General features: G+C 49.5%; 1 non-coding gene across 1 annotated transcript; it reads right to left on the bottom strand.

The window, feature by feature from the left end:
- Positions 1-16,030: 16,030 nt before the first annotated feature.
- On the bottom strand, positions 16,031-16,137 carry LOC138985089 (U6 spliceosomal RNA). The gene has a single exon (XR_011462352.1). It is a non-coding gene; the product is annotated as a U6 spliceosomal RNA (small nuclear RNA).
- Positions 16,138-17,731: the final 1,594 nt, after the last annotated feature.

Genomic DNA, 17,731 nt, shown 5'->3' with positions numbered 1-17,731 from the left:
TCCCTCTCCTGGGTAAGTGGTTGGATGGCTCTAAGGACCTACCTGCCTGCTATCTGGAATTCACCTTTAACACCCAGAGGCTGTATCTGCATTTCACTGAGCCACTCTCAACTGTTCAAACCTTGGCCTGATCCAAGGTCTCAGAACCCTTCTTGGGCACTGATGTGAAAAGGAGGGACAGATACGAGGGTCAGAGGAGGGTTTGGTGAAGTGGTGGGGATTGAGGAGGTGGGGGACAAATGGAAAAGAAGTTAGCTCCCGCCTAAGGACACAAGTATTCAAGGCCTGTGGCTAAAAGTAAATTCCAAGATTGGAGCCCAGTCAGGATGAGGAGTCTGGACGGAAAACCCCACAGAACTCTGTCACAGCTGTGGGCGAGGCCCCAGGCGGCCTCTCAGGAACCCACGTCCAGTGGATGAAGTCCTCATCCTTACCAAGGGGGCCATGGTCCTCCACCCCCATCCCCACCCTGGTGTGGATTTGTGCAGCGAATCCACACCAGCCTGGAGAACAGTGAGGCCACGATGTGCTTGGCTTTCCAAAACTTCAGTGGGTATAAGAGGGCCGAAGCAAAGTGCTTTCAGGATAGCAGGGCTACACACAAACTGGTGAAGGACTGGGGGAAGGGACTGGGTCCAGAACAGGACACATGCTCACATCAGGGTCAAGTCCTTGGTGATAGAGGGTCCAAGATGGTGGAGCAAAGCAGTGGAGATGTCCCTGCCCAAGCACTCTCTAGAAGCGGGAAAAGGACCCAGGCTTTGCCATCCAAGTGACCTGGGTTGGAATCCCAGCACTGCCACTTTTTCACTACATGGAGCCTTGAGCAACGCACTGCCCCTCTCTGGAACTCATTTCCTTCGTTTGTGATATGGGGCTGTTCCCCCTGCCCCAGCTTCATTCATCATATAGGATGAAATAATGATAGAATCTATTTCTTGGGGATGTCAAATAAACCATGTGAAGTTCAACAAATGGCAGTGACTACTATAAATATTACTCCCTTTTCAGGAATGCCATGGGCAGTTAAGGTAGCTCTGAGACTGACGGGGTCAGACAGAGGATGAGCCGAGGAGGAGCGCGGACTGTGGATCAGGCCAAGCACTGAAGGCAGGTGTCCCAGGGTCCTGGTCCTGCTTCGGCCCCGCCCCTCAGAGCTCAGATGCCGGCGGCCGGCTCAGGTTGGAGATTCCCAGGCAGGAAAGTGGGATCGAGACAGCCTGGAGCAGTCAAGCAGTGGTAAAGCTGCCCCTGGGCCCCAGGAGAAGAGGCTAGATCGAGGTCCCAACAAGGGTGAGACGCGGGACTAGAACAGGGAGGACGGTGAAGGAGGGCAGTCAGGAGTGGAGGGGAGCATGTCGGAGCTGCAGGAAGCTTAGGCAGTGGGGCCCAGCAGCTCCGCCTCTGAGGATGGAAGGTTTCCAGGACTCCTAGGCCCGGTCAGCTCACAAAGGCCATGTCCAGATCCATCCTTGACGATGTCCTCAGACTCAGGCCTGAAGCGTTCTGGAAAGCTTGTGATTAAAGCAGACTTCCTTCTCAGCTCTTTCTGGACAGCCAGTGGCCCAAGGAAGTCTTGGGGAGACCAGAGGCAGGGTTTAAGAGCCATAGAACACAGGAAAATGAAGAGAAGGAAGTATACAGTTCTGAGCAACTGAGAGGAGCCGAGAAAGGCTGAGTGAGGAAAAGGCAGAGGGTAGGAGGGCAGACACAGTAACAGAAGACACCAGGAGAGAGGAAGGTGCTGAGGGACCAGAAGGCATCTCGGCAGAGGACTCCAGCAGCTTCCTAGTAAGACGAGAAAATGCTGAGCTTCAGGAGAAGGCGTCTGACTCAAGAAGGTCTATGGGATGTGGGGGAGGGGGGCAGGGTGGCCTGGCCTGGCCCAGGCGATGACTTCATAGGCATCTCCCCCCATCCCTTCCTGAGCCGCCAGCCCTGCTGACCCCCTGCCCGCCTCTCAAGGGTCCAGGCCAAGCAGGCGCTGACAGGGGAGAGAAGGGGGCCCTTCTGGGCCAGGCCCCCAGGCCTGGCATCGTGCCTGCTGGGGAGGAGGGGCCTGGAGGCCCAGCCCTTGTCAGCATCCCGGCCGGCACTTCGGAGGCAATTAGCAGCCCAGCTGAGCTAATCCCCCGCCTGGCGAGGCCAACACAAACAGGCCCAGGCCGGGTGCACACTCGCCTCCCTGTTTGCTGAGGGGCCCGGTGGTCCGCCAAGAACAACACCAATAACCCGGGGCCTTCTCTAGGTTAAGAGGAGGACCGGGGCTTGCTGAAGAGCTGACAGTGCCCGACAGAGCATACTCTGGCCAGGTGCCCCAGCTGCCCCAGAAAGGCAGCCACTGTTCCCAAGCCTTGGGCCAGCCAGGAAGAGGAAGCTGGACACAAGGAGCCATATACTCTGATTCGGTGCCCACCCCCACTCCCACCCATGCCACCTGTGAGGGAGGAGGGCCAACTCTGCCAGCCCAACAACCGAGGCCAGCAGGGGCTGAGCCCTCTGGTCGGGATGCAGGGATTACAGGCTCCGCGATGGACATGGGAGACCAGAGACAATTCACACCTGGACCCTGCCCTCAGGGGACTCCTGGTCTAGTGAGAGAACCGACTGCATGTGACCTTAGAGCAGGGCCAGCCTCCAGCCCCATCAGCCACTCCCCCAGCCTGGCAAGGCCATGGCAAAACCCCACAACTGAAAAGGCAAATGGGGACCCAGAAGAAGCCACCTGAGGCCCAGAGATTGATAGATGCGGAGATGGCGCCAAGAGAGGCAGGAGGGATCCAGACCAAGCTTTGGCACAGACTGGTCCTGGTTCAAGCCAGCAACCACTGGGTGAGCCCGGAGACAAGGCCCTACTCCTGCAGCCTCGCTTCTTTCCAGCCCAGCTCCACCTTCACCAGCCTGCAGCCTGGGAGCGTCTCCTCTCTGAGCTAACCCCTCTATCCTCAGTTTGGTTCTGCATCCCCCAGGTACCCAGGGACTTTGTAGCATCAGGAAAGCACAGCCTCCTCGGAGCTTGGGGAGTGACATGGCCTGGCCAGGCCCCTTGGGACGCTCTGCGTATCACCAATACCCCACACGATCGCCACTGACTGAACACTGCCTGGCTGCAGTCAGGCCCCACTAATACAGCCTACCAGCGCTCCCGTGTGTCACAGTCACAAGCGAATAACACAACAGAATACCTCCTGTCGGATAAACCAGCTGGGAGGCAAGTGCAGGATTTATCCCCACTTTACAAACAAGGACACTGAGGCCCACAGAAGGGAAGACGTGCCCACAGCCAGAGACCAGACCTCCAGGCTCCCGGGCAGGATATACTGTGTCACCGGGCACCCCTCCGGTTCCACCCGCAAGCCTCTTCATCTTTCCTCATCCCCATTGCTGGCCTAGACCCACCTTTGGTGCTTCCTGTGCCAAAGAGCCTCAGTCTTGGGCCGACCCCTCCCCACAAAACAGCACTATCCGTCTCTAGCTGGGCTCAGCTCAACTCTGCCCCTCTGCCGGGAAGCTACACTTTGCTCTGTAGACAGCTTTCTCTGGGGCAGAGAATGAGGAAGGTGTCACTCTGAGGACAGAATGGTGTCACTCTGCTAGGGCTGACAAAGCCACGGCTGGAAACAGCAGCCTGGCCCACTACCCCCTGCCCTGGCTAGCATGGCTGAAGACTTTAGGCCTGGCTCCAAGCCTGCCAGAGAGCCTGTCAGCATCCTGCCCACCACAAACAGCGTTAAACTCAATGGGTTGCTCCAACACCTGGCTCTAGAGCTTCTAGCCTGGACCAAGGTATAGATGAGTCCTTTTCCCCTTCAGTTCAGCCAAAAAGGGAGGTATTTTTCAGGAAGATCTTTTACTAGGAAACGGAAGGAAAATAAACAGATTACAAGTACACAGAAACAAGCAGATTCCTAGACAGGACTTTAACCAGCACTGAACCAGAGTCCTGTGGATGCTGCTTCTCCCTTCTGGTCTCGTGAGGCCTCCTTCTAGACCCCGGGACATGGAGCTCTCATTCCAGCTCCACGGCTGGCTGCCTGTGGCATCTGAAGCAGGTTAGTCACCTCTCCGTCTCACCTGTAGCAGAGAGCAAGACTCATGGCTAACTCCAAAGCCTCTTTCCTGTACAGCCTCCCGCCCCGTGCCCCCACCACCGTGGCTCTCGGGAAGCAGTGAGTGGGGAAGCGCTTTGTGGATTGGGAAGGGCAACAAAGGATGCTGAGGGTCTTCCTCGGCCAGCACCCTGGCTGTTTCTTCAAGAATGAGGAAGGGCGTTTGCTGGGGTGCAGGGGATGGCACTGTGGGTTCCCGGTGCCATCAGGTTCGGACGACACAAGAATCCCCTGGGTGTCTCCTCATCCCTCCTCCTCCCACCTTTCAGCACCTCCTGCAGCCCGGGCCTCCTCCTCTTCCTTCTTGGGACTGCGGCTGGAGCCACCTGGGAAGTTTCAGGAATAGCTGATGGCTATAACAGCCAGGACAGGGTGCGCTGCTGTACCTCTGATTCATCACAAAACTGGACGGGGTCCAGAGAAGTGACCAGGAGGACGCAGGGCTGCTGCAATGAACTGAGGCTGCTTCAGTCCAGGAGGCGGGGGGCAGAGCACTCATTCGAATCAGAAGGGGGTTAAGTAAGGGTGACTTCAGAATCATGCTTCGAGAGAACAGGTACCGCGCGGTGGACAGGGCCTGAGCTGGAGCCGCACGGGCCTGGGACTGATCGTCTTCAAGCCCTCTCGCTAGCTGGGCGGCCTCAGAGACGCTAGCCCCAGAATCTCAGCTTCCCCATCGGTGCCGTCTCAGAGCCTACTGAACTGGACCGTGATGGAGGTTGGGGTCCAGTGAGTGAGCTCTCTGCCACACTCCCTTCAGTGTGACCTGGGATGCTTGTTCTCCCCTTCCCATCTGACCAGGTACCAAAGCCACCCCCTACCCCCGCCATACACACACACACACACACTCAGCCCTCTCCTCTCAGCACCAGGGGAAGCTCAGTACAGAACATGATTCCTGGGCTCCAGGCTGCTCAGGCACCTGTCTGCAAGCCTGACAGGCTTCACCTGATAGCAGGAGCCCAGCATGGCGAGGGGAAAGGCAGGTGACTCCCCTCCAACTTGCCCTCAAGGGTAAGAGCTCTGTCCAGTTCACCCAGGAGAGGGCTCAGATCATTAGCAAGAAAGGGGTTCCCAACCTTTAACCTATGCCCCCTGCCTTTGAGCAACAAAACACCCTTGCTTTGTTAGTTCTATCTGACATTTCAAAATAAATCTTGTGACTTAAATAAGCACTTCACATTACATACACCACTTGTCCCCTGGCTATTCTAATACTTCCTCTCCAGGGAAGTCTAATGGTCAAAAGCTCTGGAGTCAAATAAATCCCAGCTCCACCGTGTCCCAGCTGCGTCCCTGGCGTAAGTCGTTTCACCTGCTTCCTCAGGGATCCACTGAGCTGCTGTGAAGGTAAAGCACGTAGGCACTTAGTATGTTGCCTGCCACACAACACAGCGGGTGCTCAGCCAGGAGCCATCACGACTGCTGCTAACGGCAGAGAATGCTCGCCAGGCGGAGACTCGCTGGGCGGGGTGCATCAGGGTGCACACCCCAGACTGCAGCTGGCAGGGGACACGCTGCAGTAGAGAACGGGTGGGTGCCCCTTGTGCAGATCCACTGTGTCACACACGCTGTTGCTTCTAATGCTCACATTCTCCCCCTCAGACTGTGAGCTCCTGATTCAGGCAGAGATCTGGATCTTCTATTTTATGTGGCATGGGGCAGGAGGGTTTCAGAAAGCACTGAATAAATGTCAAGTGACCCGAGGCATGCATTCTAGAAGAAAATGCAACACAGACATCTGCCAAGCCCTAGACGGCCGCACAGTGGGCTGCTGGCCTGATAAAGGACAGCAGAGCAGGGGTTCGAACCCTTGGAAGCTCTGAAAAGCTACAGATTTATGGCTGTTCCTCTCGGTTCCTTCTCCAGCACAAAGGAGTTAAGAGAGTAGATTAAAGCATCTCCATCCACCAGTACCCAGGACTGCAGGAGCCCATTCCCCTTTCAGGGCCCCCAAGAAAAGCCCCGGCCTGGCCCTCCAAGCCCTGGTTCTTGCACAAGGCCTCCCAAAGGGCCAGCCCACGTGGCTTTGTTATAAATGATGCCCTGACGGCCATCTGACCCACTGTCTCCTGGTCTCCTCATCTCCAAGTTCCCGAAGCCTCAGCCAAACACAACACTGAGGACTCTTTCTTCAGGGCCCAGAGTGCAAGGCTCCCCAACACCTGGGAGCAGCTGGAAGCTGGAACTCAAGGACTCATCACTGCTGGTCTCCCCAGCCCGTGCCAAATGCATCTGTAAACAAGCCTTCTCAGTGGCTCCCTACAGCTGCTCCCCAGGGGTCAAAAGGGAGAGAAGTGGGCTAGAATCAGGGCAGCCCAGAGCTTCCAAGTGAGGACTGAGCCAGGCAGGGCCTGGCCTGAAAGACTGTCCCTGGGTACGGCCAGGCCTGCACTGCTGGCCCTGTGCCCAGAGTCTTAGATGGGTTCACCATTGCCCAGGACTGCTGCCCTGTACCAGGCTGCTGGGACCCCAAGAGGCATGGGGCCTGTGTCACACTGCTGTAGGTCCCACTGTTTTACAAGCTGGCAGAGAGAAAGAACTTGCTGGGGCGGAGATGCCTGGATGCTGGGCTGTTGTGCGTGATCTTGTTTGCTATAAAACAGCCAGACATTCCGAGAACCTGGAATCGCGCCGAGGCCATGCAGCTAGCCTTCCTGGCCATATATCTCCAGGCGGGGGACAGGCCTGAGACATCTGAGATAATAAAGACATGATTGTCTCAGCCCTGGGGCTTGTCTCCCCTTTGTCCCAGGGCCCAGCAGCCAGCAAGAAGTTTAAAGACATCCTCCCCCTTCTCCTGGGAAAGGACAAATGCAACAGATTCTATACCTCTGGGGTGAGCTTCCCAAGAACCAGGCCTGGGATTCCTGCTCCCAGCTTCCCAGAGCAGAAGACAACCCAGGATCTGTCCTGGGGAAGCACACAGGCCGTTCCCCATACCCCATCTCCGATCCTCCCCAGCCCTCTAACAAGGGCGTTGGTCAATTTTAAGAGGAAACTGAGAGGAAGCTGAGAGTGGCCTAATGGGCTTGTCCAAAGTCACAGGTATTCAAGAGCAGATGGTTTGAAACCTAGATGTGTTTTACTCCAACGCCTACAGCCTCCATGTTAATTTTAAAACCACCCTGCAACCCTTTTAATGCTCCTTCTTTCCTATCGTCCGGTTTCCCAGTCTCAAAACAAGGTTGTTTACCCTTTAACATCTGAAGGGAAAAAACTCATGAAGGAAGCAAAACCCAGACTGCTGAATCTGGAAGCCAAAACAGCAGTTGCCAGCCTGGTTTCCCCTGAGTCATTTCTACCTCAGTCTGACCAAGTGACAACCACCACCTATCCCAGGGGAAGGTGGCTTCACGAGGGAAAAGGGACGTGAGCAGTGCTGAGGATGAGCCCCACCCACTGCGTACATCAGTGGAACGCCGGCCCTAGCTTTCCTGACCGCAGGAGCCGCCGAGTGGAAAGGGGGTATCGTCTATGCGGACGTGGGGCCTTGAGGAGAGGGCGCACCGGACTCAGAGCCAGAAGACTCTGACTCGGTCTGTCAATCTCACAGAAGCCCAACCCTACGCCAGTTTTCTCCTTTTGTAAAATAAATACCTGGTCTACTTGCCTCACAGGCTTTTCTGAAGATGAACGTGAAAGTGTTTTATCAACAGCTTTACAAACAGATGATATTATGACCCCATACATGTTTCTTCCCCTGTTGGTTTCTTTTGCATTCCTGGCTCCCTCTTCCTCTTCCTGACTTTCTTCTGTTCAAATATCTGAACTCACTATGTGCTTGACACCATGCTGGATACAAGGAGAGGCTCACACGCAGGTTAAGAAAAGGTGACAGAGACATAAGATTGGACACAGAGCCAACTGGCTTCCAGTGAACCGAAGGGCCAGGCCTGATGAGAAACGGCCAGGATCTGGTTAAGCCTCAGGCCTGCCCAAGACCCTCTCACTCTGGCTGTAGGGGCCCCAGGACTAGTTCAGCTTCCTTCTAATTCAGACATTCATAAGCCCGTATGCAAGGTTATGGATATAACCTTTCAAGACTACTTCCAGCCCCAGGATCCCACCAACCTGCCACTAACTCCTTGATTTTTCCATCTTCTACTCGTGAGCGCTGCCAAAATGAAGAGCCTCAACTCCGCTAGATATAAACTTCCTTCCTTGGGAGGAAAATGTCACTAGGAGAAAACAAGCAGTAGGAAATCTTTCTGAATGCCCCAGGGAAAAGTTGAAAACTCCCATTACCCACCCATTCCGGCCATCTAGGCTCAGAACCCAAAGAGGATGTGGAGGTCATCTCATCTAATAGTCTCAGTACACAGCCTTAAGGAGTTCTCTGCTTACACATATTCCTGCCAAGCCCCAAAGGCCTGAAATAAACCAGTTCCCTCCAGCTCCCATGCCCCACACAGATGTTTCACTCCTCTCTGGCAGACCAAATCCGATGCTGCTGTAGGTACAGACAGAGCACGTCTACACAGAACATATCTATCTACACACGTCTGCAAGGTCCCCAAAGACCCAGCCTGCATAAAGGCTCGGTTCATGATCCAATTTTAAGAAAGAAAAAAAAAGGAGTGGGTGGGTGGAGAAGACTGATGCTTGGGTGAAGGTTAACTGAAAGATACTCAGTTATTTTGAGATATGAGAAGCAAGATCACTGGCTCTGGAGGGCAGTACAGGGTCTTAGAATTGAAGCACTGACTGCAGGTACGAGTGGCAAGACACTGTGGGCAGTGGGCTCTGTTTTCAGCAGCTCAAGACTTTGTACTCTTTCCACTCAAGACACCTTGCGAAGTCTCAGCTGCGTCACCAACCAAACTTTTCTTGCTGTTTCTCTGCCATCTAGTGGCTGCTCTGGAGCACTACAGGTCCCCCTTGTGGCCATTTTCCTTAGCCCCTCCAGTATCTTCCCAAATAATGGTACCACTTAAGACACCCAGGAATTATGCTGATACTTTATCTATACTGCTGTTCTTAACACGGCAAGGTGGGAATTGATTCTACTTTTCAAACAGGAAAACGCAGGCTTACAGAAGTCAAGTCATTTGCCCAGAGTTACGCTAAGGGTCAGTGGAAAGTATCATGCCACTTTATAGTCTACCTGAAGGGAGGAACAGAAGGCCCTAAAACTAAAAATAATCTCAATTCTTCCATAAATCCCTATATGCTCCAGTTCAGTTCAGTCGCTCAGTCGTGTCCGACTCTTTGCAACCCCATGAATCGCAGCACGCCAGGCCTCCCTGTCCATCACCAACTCCCAGAGTTCACTCAAACTCATCTCCATCGAGTCAGTGATGCCATCCAGCCATCTCATCCTCTGTCGTCCCCTTCTCCTCCTGCCCCCAATCTCTCCCAGCATCAGGGTCTTTTCCAATGAGTCAACTCTTTGCATGAAGTGGCCGAAGTATTGGAGTTTCAGCTTCAGCATCAGTCATTCCAATGAATATTTAGGACTGATTTCCTTTAGGATGGACTGCTTGGATCTCCTTGCAGTCCAAGGGACTCTCAAGAGTCTTCTCCAACACCACAGTTCAAAAGCATCGATTCTTCGGCACTCAGCCAACTCTCACAGTCCAACTCTCACACCCATGCATGACCACTGGAAAAACCATAGCCTTGACTAGACGGACCTTTTCCTCACAATTAATTACCATCCTAGTCAAGTGGATGGTACAGCAGCCTCCTCCAGCCACAGAACACATTGGGCAAAGCACTGGGAATGGAGAAAATCACCCTACTCAATCTGTCTGCCTGAAAATTGAGAAGCCACACAAAACATCTACACAAACACAAAATCATTATATATAATAGCCAAAAGGTGGAAACAAGAGTCCATCAAGTGATGGATGAATTATACAAAATGTCCATACAGCGGAATATTAGCCATAAAAGGGAATGAATTTCTGATATATGCTAAAATACGGGTGAACCTTGGAAACATTACATTAAACTGATGAAACCAATCAAATAAGAGCACACAGAACTGTACGATTCCATTTATATGAAATGTCCAGAATAGGCAAATCTATAGGAAGAGAAGTAGTATCAGTGGTTGCTTAGAAATGGAGGCACTGGGGGCAGGAGGAGGGCTCAGGCGGCGATAGCAAGAGTTCAGGGTTTCTTTCTGAGGCAAAGAAAACGTCCTCGGGACCTCCCTGATAGTCCAGTCAAAGACTCCACTCTTCCACTGAAGGGGATGTGGGTTTGATTCCTGATAAGGGAACTAAGATCCCACATGCCGTGTAGAACAACCAAATAAAAAGGTCACAGTAGCACAACTGAACAAATATATAAAAATCATTGAAATTTTCAGTTATAAGTACTAGGGATGTAATGTACAGCATGACAAATAAAACTACCACCACCGTACGTTATATATGAAAGTTAGGAGAGTACATCCTGAGTTCCCATCACAAAGGAGAAAATGTTTTCTATCTGTATGAGGTGATGTTCACTGAACTTACTGCGATCATTTCATGTTGCATGTAAGTCAAGGCAATACACTGCACACCTAATTTATACAGGGCCATATGTTAATTCTATCTCAAAATAAGGTGGAAAAAAAAACCACCGAATTTGTACACCTTAAACTGTATAGTATGTGAATTATCTCTCAATTGTCGCATTTACACACACACGCACACACACAATGAGAGGGTTGGTCTAAATAATCTCTAAAGGCCCTTCCAGTTGTCATTTAGGGGACAGGGTCATCTATCACTATCAGCCCAGCACTGATCACCTGACCTGAACAGATGCAACCTGGTATTAAGACCAGTCCCATCAAAAGCCACCTGAAGAACTCTGCTCCACCCTCGGGAGCAGCCTCTGCCTCCGAATGGTAGATGCACTCTCTTCCTACCTTGAGGAACCCACACGGTGGACATCTACACACCCACTCACTCTAGGGGGAAAAACAGGGCAATGCAGCATGCCTCAGGCTCTGGAACTTTCTCTTTTTACAGAGGTCCTCCAAAGGTGTGGCTCCAACTGGAGCTCAACCCTCCTGAGAATGTTCATTCTCACTTGAAGTGGGCAAGCATGTCTTGTAGGAAACACATTGGCTTTTGGAATCAGACAGCTCTGGAGCTGAAACATGGTTTCATTATTTTGAAGCTGCAGAATCTTGGGCAACTGACTTAGCTACTCTGAGCCTAAATTTCCAGTCAGATGAATAAGTTCCCACTTCTGGTAAGGTAGTAGCATGTGTATCATTTGAGAATACCATTCCATCAGCCACGCACACTGCACATCAGAAATCCCCTCCCTTGTGAGCCCTGGCTCAAAAACTCTGACCACTTGAGTCCTGTGTGACAGTTCCACCTCACTTTCAGTCTTTTAAGCACGTAAGAGAATCTAATGGCCCACAACCTCTGGGGGAAAACCCCATACCCTCAGACTTCCTGTTTCCCTGTAAATTATTAAATACTATGTTTTGTTACTTTTCATTAATAAGAACTGTTTATCTGGTCTTTCTAAAAAGTGAGTCCTTTGTTGTGTAACAGGGACAAAGTCCTGAATGATGTATAGGATCCAAGTTGGTTCTGCCACCACATATGCTATGGCTTGTTAGTGAAGCTTATATCCTCCCCTGCTCCATATGTAAAATGAGGGACTAATTTCCTATTTCTTCTAGGTATACAAGACCCTCGCCCAAACCTGTGCCTGCTAACATTTAAAAAACAACTGAACAAACACACAGCACGTTTGAATGAGGCAGAAAAGATTTCTACAACCAGAATGCAGAAATACGCTACTGGGGACAGACGAGCCACCTGCTAAATTTTGAGCTGTTATCACTGGTGCTACACACCAGACTCTCCCTCCAACCTGTGCTCTAACGTTTCTCTTTCCACAGGACTGGACAGGAATTTGTCACCATAGTTTAAAAAACAAAAACAAAACTCCTGAGGAGGTAGGCATTATTATCCCCACAAGAAAATATCAAATAACTTGCCCAAGATTACACAGCAGGTAAACAGTAGAGGCAAGCTTCAAACCCAGGCAGGCTGGCTCTAGAGTCTCTATAATGGCCTCCTGCAAAATGAACAATATATAAACAAGTGTTTCCTGAAGTGAACAAATGCCTAAGCTCAAGAATAAATCACACTGGGTGACTTACCATTTGAACCCACGAATAATATAAAATTGGATGCTCTTCTATGAGAGTAATTCGGTAACAGACCAATCTTTGTCCTTCTGTCTGACAGAACATTCACTGGGGGATGAAGATACATTATTCTTGATCTTTATGACAATTCTGCTAAAAACTCAGCAGGTATTATTGGCTCAACTTACAAATGTGTAATTATTGAAAAACTGAAGTCTTAGTTTGCTCTAACACTGCTAGTTACTGACACAGTCGAACTCAGGTTCCCTCTACTCCAAAGTATATGTATTTTTCTTTTTATTCCATACTGTTTCTCTTTAAAATTACTTGCTTAAGTCACAGCAGCTCTGTTCCCCATGATACATTTTCGGTCTCTGTAACACGGCTCTATGCAAGATTTTACTTGGAATAAAAGAGGCCTACTGCTAAAAAGATACAAACCAAAAAGGAGTTGAACACCATTTTATCTACACATGGAGAAACTGAGGCTCAAAAAAGGTACAGCAACTTGTCCAAGGAAATTCTGATGCCCCAGCTAGAACCTGCACTTCCAACTCCCAATCCAGAGCTTTTCCCAGGAGAGATATCACCTACCATGGGAGAAACGAAGAGGTAAGATCAAACACCATAATGCAAGCTAGAAGCAAAACATTACATTTATCAGGGTTCAAGAATCTTACAGGTTAAGGAAAGATTGATCTTAAAAGAAATTGGCCTTTAAGACAGAGGAATTTTACAGGAGCAGACAAGAGAACTATCAATGGCGTCCCAGGGTGAAGTCATTCTCACATGAGGCAAGTGAGCTCGCAGGTGCCTGCCCACCTCACAAGCTGCCAAGGGATCCACCGAACTCCCTGACACCAATAACAGCTGTGAAATACTCAAGCAATAGACAAGAAGTGGCAGTTCTTAAATGAGTAAGAGACTCAGAATCAAGCCAAACATCCCTCCCCCATTAGACCAGTGCAGATCTTATAGAGCTTTTACAAAGGAGGTCCAGGAAGCTGCACTAAGGCTCCACTGTGGGCCTGGCACCGAGGACAGCCAGCCAGCCCTGCCCCAGAGCAGGTCAGGTGTGAGGTGGGGGGACAATACGCCCGAGCTCCCTGCAAGGATTTCCTATTCCTGGCAGTGGGGCTGAAGCCCCCTTTTTCACAGCAGCCCAAGACCCAGAAGCCAAGAGGGTTCCCTGGCCCTGGTTCAAAGTGAGCCAATGGTGATGAGAGCTTCAATTCATCCCATTTACTCCTGAGTATCTACTACTTGCCCAGGACCATGCTAAGTGCTTCACATATAGCATTTTATTTAACCCTCACATCTTTCAGGTAACAGAATACTTTTATTTCACAGAGGAGCATGCAAAGCTCAGAAGGCTTATGGTACTTGTCTAAGGCCGAAGGTCAAGTCAGTGACAGAGCCGAAGCTGTGTACTTCAGTCCTGCCATCTGGCAAGTGATGTCATCTATCTTCCCTCCCTTAGGGGGTCCCATTAAAGACCAAGTAAAAGCACTAATACAAACACAGACCAAGTCTATGCTCACTACGTAAACTCAGGACAGAGTGAGGAACTCTGGAGAGATGCAGCCCCAGAATTCCAATCGCTTTTCCTTTATTTGGGTCAAGCTAATGAGAATTTTGTAATCTAGTAATAGAGTTCCTTTCTCCTAATCAGGCCCATGCTAGATATATGGAAAACAATGGTGTGATTCTAAAGGTCATTCTCTGAGTTAGTTTAAAAAAAAAAAGAGCATGGGCTTCCCATGTGGCACTAATGGTTAACAACCTGCCTGTCAATGCAGGAGATGTAAGAGATATGGGTTTGATTCCTGGGTCAGGAAGATCCCCTGAAGGAGGGCTCAGCAACCCACTCCAGTATTCTTGCCTGGAGAATGCCATGGACAGAGGAGCCTGGTGGGTTATAGTCTATATGGTTGCAAAGTCAAACACGACCGAAGTGGCTTAGCACAGCACGGCACCAGGTCTCATGGTACCCCCATCACCTCCCTGGCCTTGGTTACTCTCTAAAGTCCAGCTTTCTCATCAACAGACCCTGCTCTGCCAACCCACAGGGCTGCTATGATGAAAAAAAAAAACAAAACAAAACACATCTCTACAGTTGAGCAGGGACTACAGGCAGACTATACAAAATCGAAGGCACCTCAAGATCCTCTAAATCTATGCAAAGGAAAAGGGAATCATTCTGTCAAGCCAGAACTGTTCCTAAAGTCACCTTCCCCAGAAGGTCCTACCCAATAACCTGCCATTACAGATAAAGCCTTTTGTACTGCCATGCTTGCCCTCCGCATTACACGATGCTTGAACTACAGTTTTTCAGCTTTGTAATTGGTCACATACATTTTATTTTCACAATGTATGTGTGGTTAAGCACACAGGTTCCAGAATCAGATAGACCTGAGTTCTAATTCTGGTTGGAGATGTTAATACTGAAGTCTCAGAGTCCTTATCTGTAAAACAAAGTTGCATGTGTGCTCAGCCACAGGCTGTAGTCCATCAGGTTCTTCTGTCCATTAAGTCTTCCAGGCAAGAACACTAGAGTGGGTTGCCATTTCTTACTCCAGGGGCTCTTCCTGACCCAGGGATTGAACCTATCTGCCCTGTGTCTCCTGCTTGGCAGGCAGATTCTTTACTACTGAGCCACCTGGGAAGCCCCATAAAGCAGTTACTTGCAGCATAGATCTCACAGGGCTGTTCTGAGCATTAAATATGATAATACTGTGGGTTCAACACAGTGCAAGCACACAGTAGTAGTAAACATCGCTACTTGTAGTCAGTAAACATCGCTATTCTTTTACCAAAAAGTATGTTCCATTTCTTTTATGAACCTCAATAACTAGAGCCCTCCTGGAGTGATTAGTGCTCCCTCTCTAACACTCAGATGTTTGTGGGGGCCCCTAAGAGCTACCTCTCTTCATACTACACCCATCCCTAACCTGGGCTCCTGTCTACTCCAACATGCCAGGTGCCTCTCTTCTTTGTCTCCTTTCCTTCCTCTCAGAAATCCACACTCATCCACCTGACCCCTCCAGCCTTGTGTATCTCTGCATGTCCAAATCAGACCCATCTTTCACCTTTTTCAAGAAGCCTTTCCTGATTTAACCTCCTACCCTTCCTCTCCCCAACACACCCACACAGCTCAATGTAATTTCTCTTCTTCTTGGTGTGTTCAGTTCCCCTCCCTGACTTTCATTCTTATTAGAACCATCCGCATCCATCCCACTAACAGAGGGCCTCTTAGTACTAAATGAACATGTAAAACTGACATCACACAAAAGTATGGGGGAGATTTGAGTTCTTAATTATGTTCCTGAATAGTTCTTGCTGCTGCTGCTAAGTCGCTTCAGTCGTGTCCGACTCTGTGCGACCCCATAGACGGCAGCCCACCAGGCTCCCCCGTCCCTGGGATTCTCGAGGCAAGAACACTGGAGTGGGTTGCCATTTTCTTATCCCTTGATATTCACAAAACGGCTTGGACCAGCAAAATCTTCACGCTTAGCTTCAGGGATCTGGCCAACCTGGGACAAGAGTCCTGGTAATTCTGGGGCACGGAGGGAAGCTGCATAGCTGACCTGATCTTCAGAGGGGGTTTTTAACGTATTCTTGCCTCCTGAGTGTCTGAGAAGGAAAGCAACTTCAGAGACGAAGCATATCTAGCTCCTGGGATACACGCCCTATGAACATGAAGTATTTCTATGAAATTGAGAAGCTTGGATCTTAGATTCTTTTTTTTTTCGGTGATTCGTTTCATATATGATATTATACGTTTCAATGCCATTCTCCCAAATCAAAAAATATGGAACGCGTCACGAATTTGCATGTCATCCTTGCGCAGGGGCCATGCTAATCTTTTCTGTATTGTTCCAATTTTAGTGTATATGCTGCCGAAGCGAGCACTTAGATTCTTCTTAAAGAAAGCTCTAAACTACCTGGAGCTCTACCGCCTTAGCTCTATATAAACAGTGAATCTGTACTCCTATAATTACTCAAACACAAACTCTCCAATATACACCCAGGAGCAATGTCACAATGGTGTTAGTAAGTACGCCCTCACATAAACCTAAATTCTCCCCAGTGCAAAGCAAATCTGGTAGCTGTTAATATTTGCATTGCACTTATGTGTTTAGAGAACACAGTCACATATATGACATAATTTAATTCTCACACTCACCACCTGATATGTAGAATTTATCATTATTCCTATTTACAGATGAAGCAAATGGAGCCAACAGACATTCACTGACAAAATCACACAGCTAGTGCAGTCTTATAATTTGGGGCAATTATTTCCCACCAGCACACACCACCTTAGATTTTTACATTCTGACTGGTACAAATTCTGACTCCTAACTTCTCCTAGATAATTCAGAAATTTCCCTCATCCACCAGGGAACTGGCTCAGTCACTATTCCTTTCTACCTCACCGCCTTCTCCCCACCTTCTGCCATCAAGACCCTACACTGGAGGTCCCTGGCGGTCCAGAGGAGCCTGGGAGGGTTACAGTTCACAGGGCCGCGAAGAATTGGACATGACTTAGCAACTAAACAACATCAAAACCAGTGGTGAGGGCCCCACACTTCCACTGCAGGGGATATGGGTACGATCCCTCATTGGGAAACGAAGATCCCACAGGCCCAGGAGCCAGAGGAAAAAAATACACCCACATACAGTGACACCTAGAGTCACTGTCAGTTTTAACTTAAATTCACCATGAGGCGGAGTTAATCTCAACAATCCAAGAAATCCATGGGCTACAGAAGAGAGGGTCCAGAGTTAAAAATAGCTCAACAAATTGTTTAAAAGAAAGAGATAGCTGGATACTGGCACAAGTTTTCCCACTTACATGAAGCTATACCCCAAATAGCCAATGGCCCATTACCAGGTAGTTAAGAAAGAATTTTCAGTTCAAGACTTAATGGCTCAAAAGCAATGAACGTCTGTAAACCCACCCAGGTACTCCACTCCAGTTGCTGCCTCTGAGAGGACTGGTCACATGTGCTTTGCATCAACTTACACCAAAACCACAAACCAAGAAACTTAAGACCCCATACAACCAAATATTAATGTATCAGAATAAGGCTAATACGAAGGAAACCATTACCTATTTAACCACTCAAAAAAATAAATAAATAAAATAAAATCAACCCACTTGCAACTATACTCACTGACAAAAGAGGAAATAAAAGCCAAGTGACACTGCCCAAAGGTCTGACAAATAACCAGGATCGGTGTGGGTGTGGGGTTGGGGTGGAGTTGCAGCAGAGGAAACAAGTGACCATGAGTTAACAAGAGATTTTATCTCCTACAAGTCCAATGTACTCTGTTGGAATAACTTCAATTTATACTCATAGCACTACCTTATATTTTTGAATCTGGACCTGTGTACTCTCTGCAGATGAATCAGAATATTCCTGGAAGAGTGAAAAAGATCTCCATCTTCAATGAAATCTGTACAGTACACTTGTCTTGAAGTTATCAGGGAAATACAGCC

The sequence above is a fragment of the Bos mutus genome, chromosome 2, assembly GCF_027580195.1.
Source record: "Bos mutus isolate GX-2022 chromosome 2, NWIPB_WYAK_1.1, whole genome shotgun sequence".
NCBI lineage: Eukaryota > Metazoa > Chordata > Mammalia > Artiodactyla > Bovidae > Bos > Bos mutus.
Note: the sequence above shows the minus strand (reverse complement) of the source record. Positions and strands in the feature narration are given on the sequence as shown.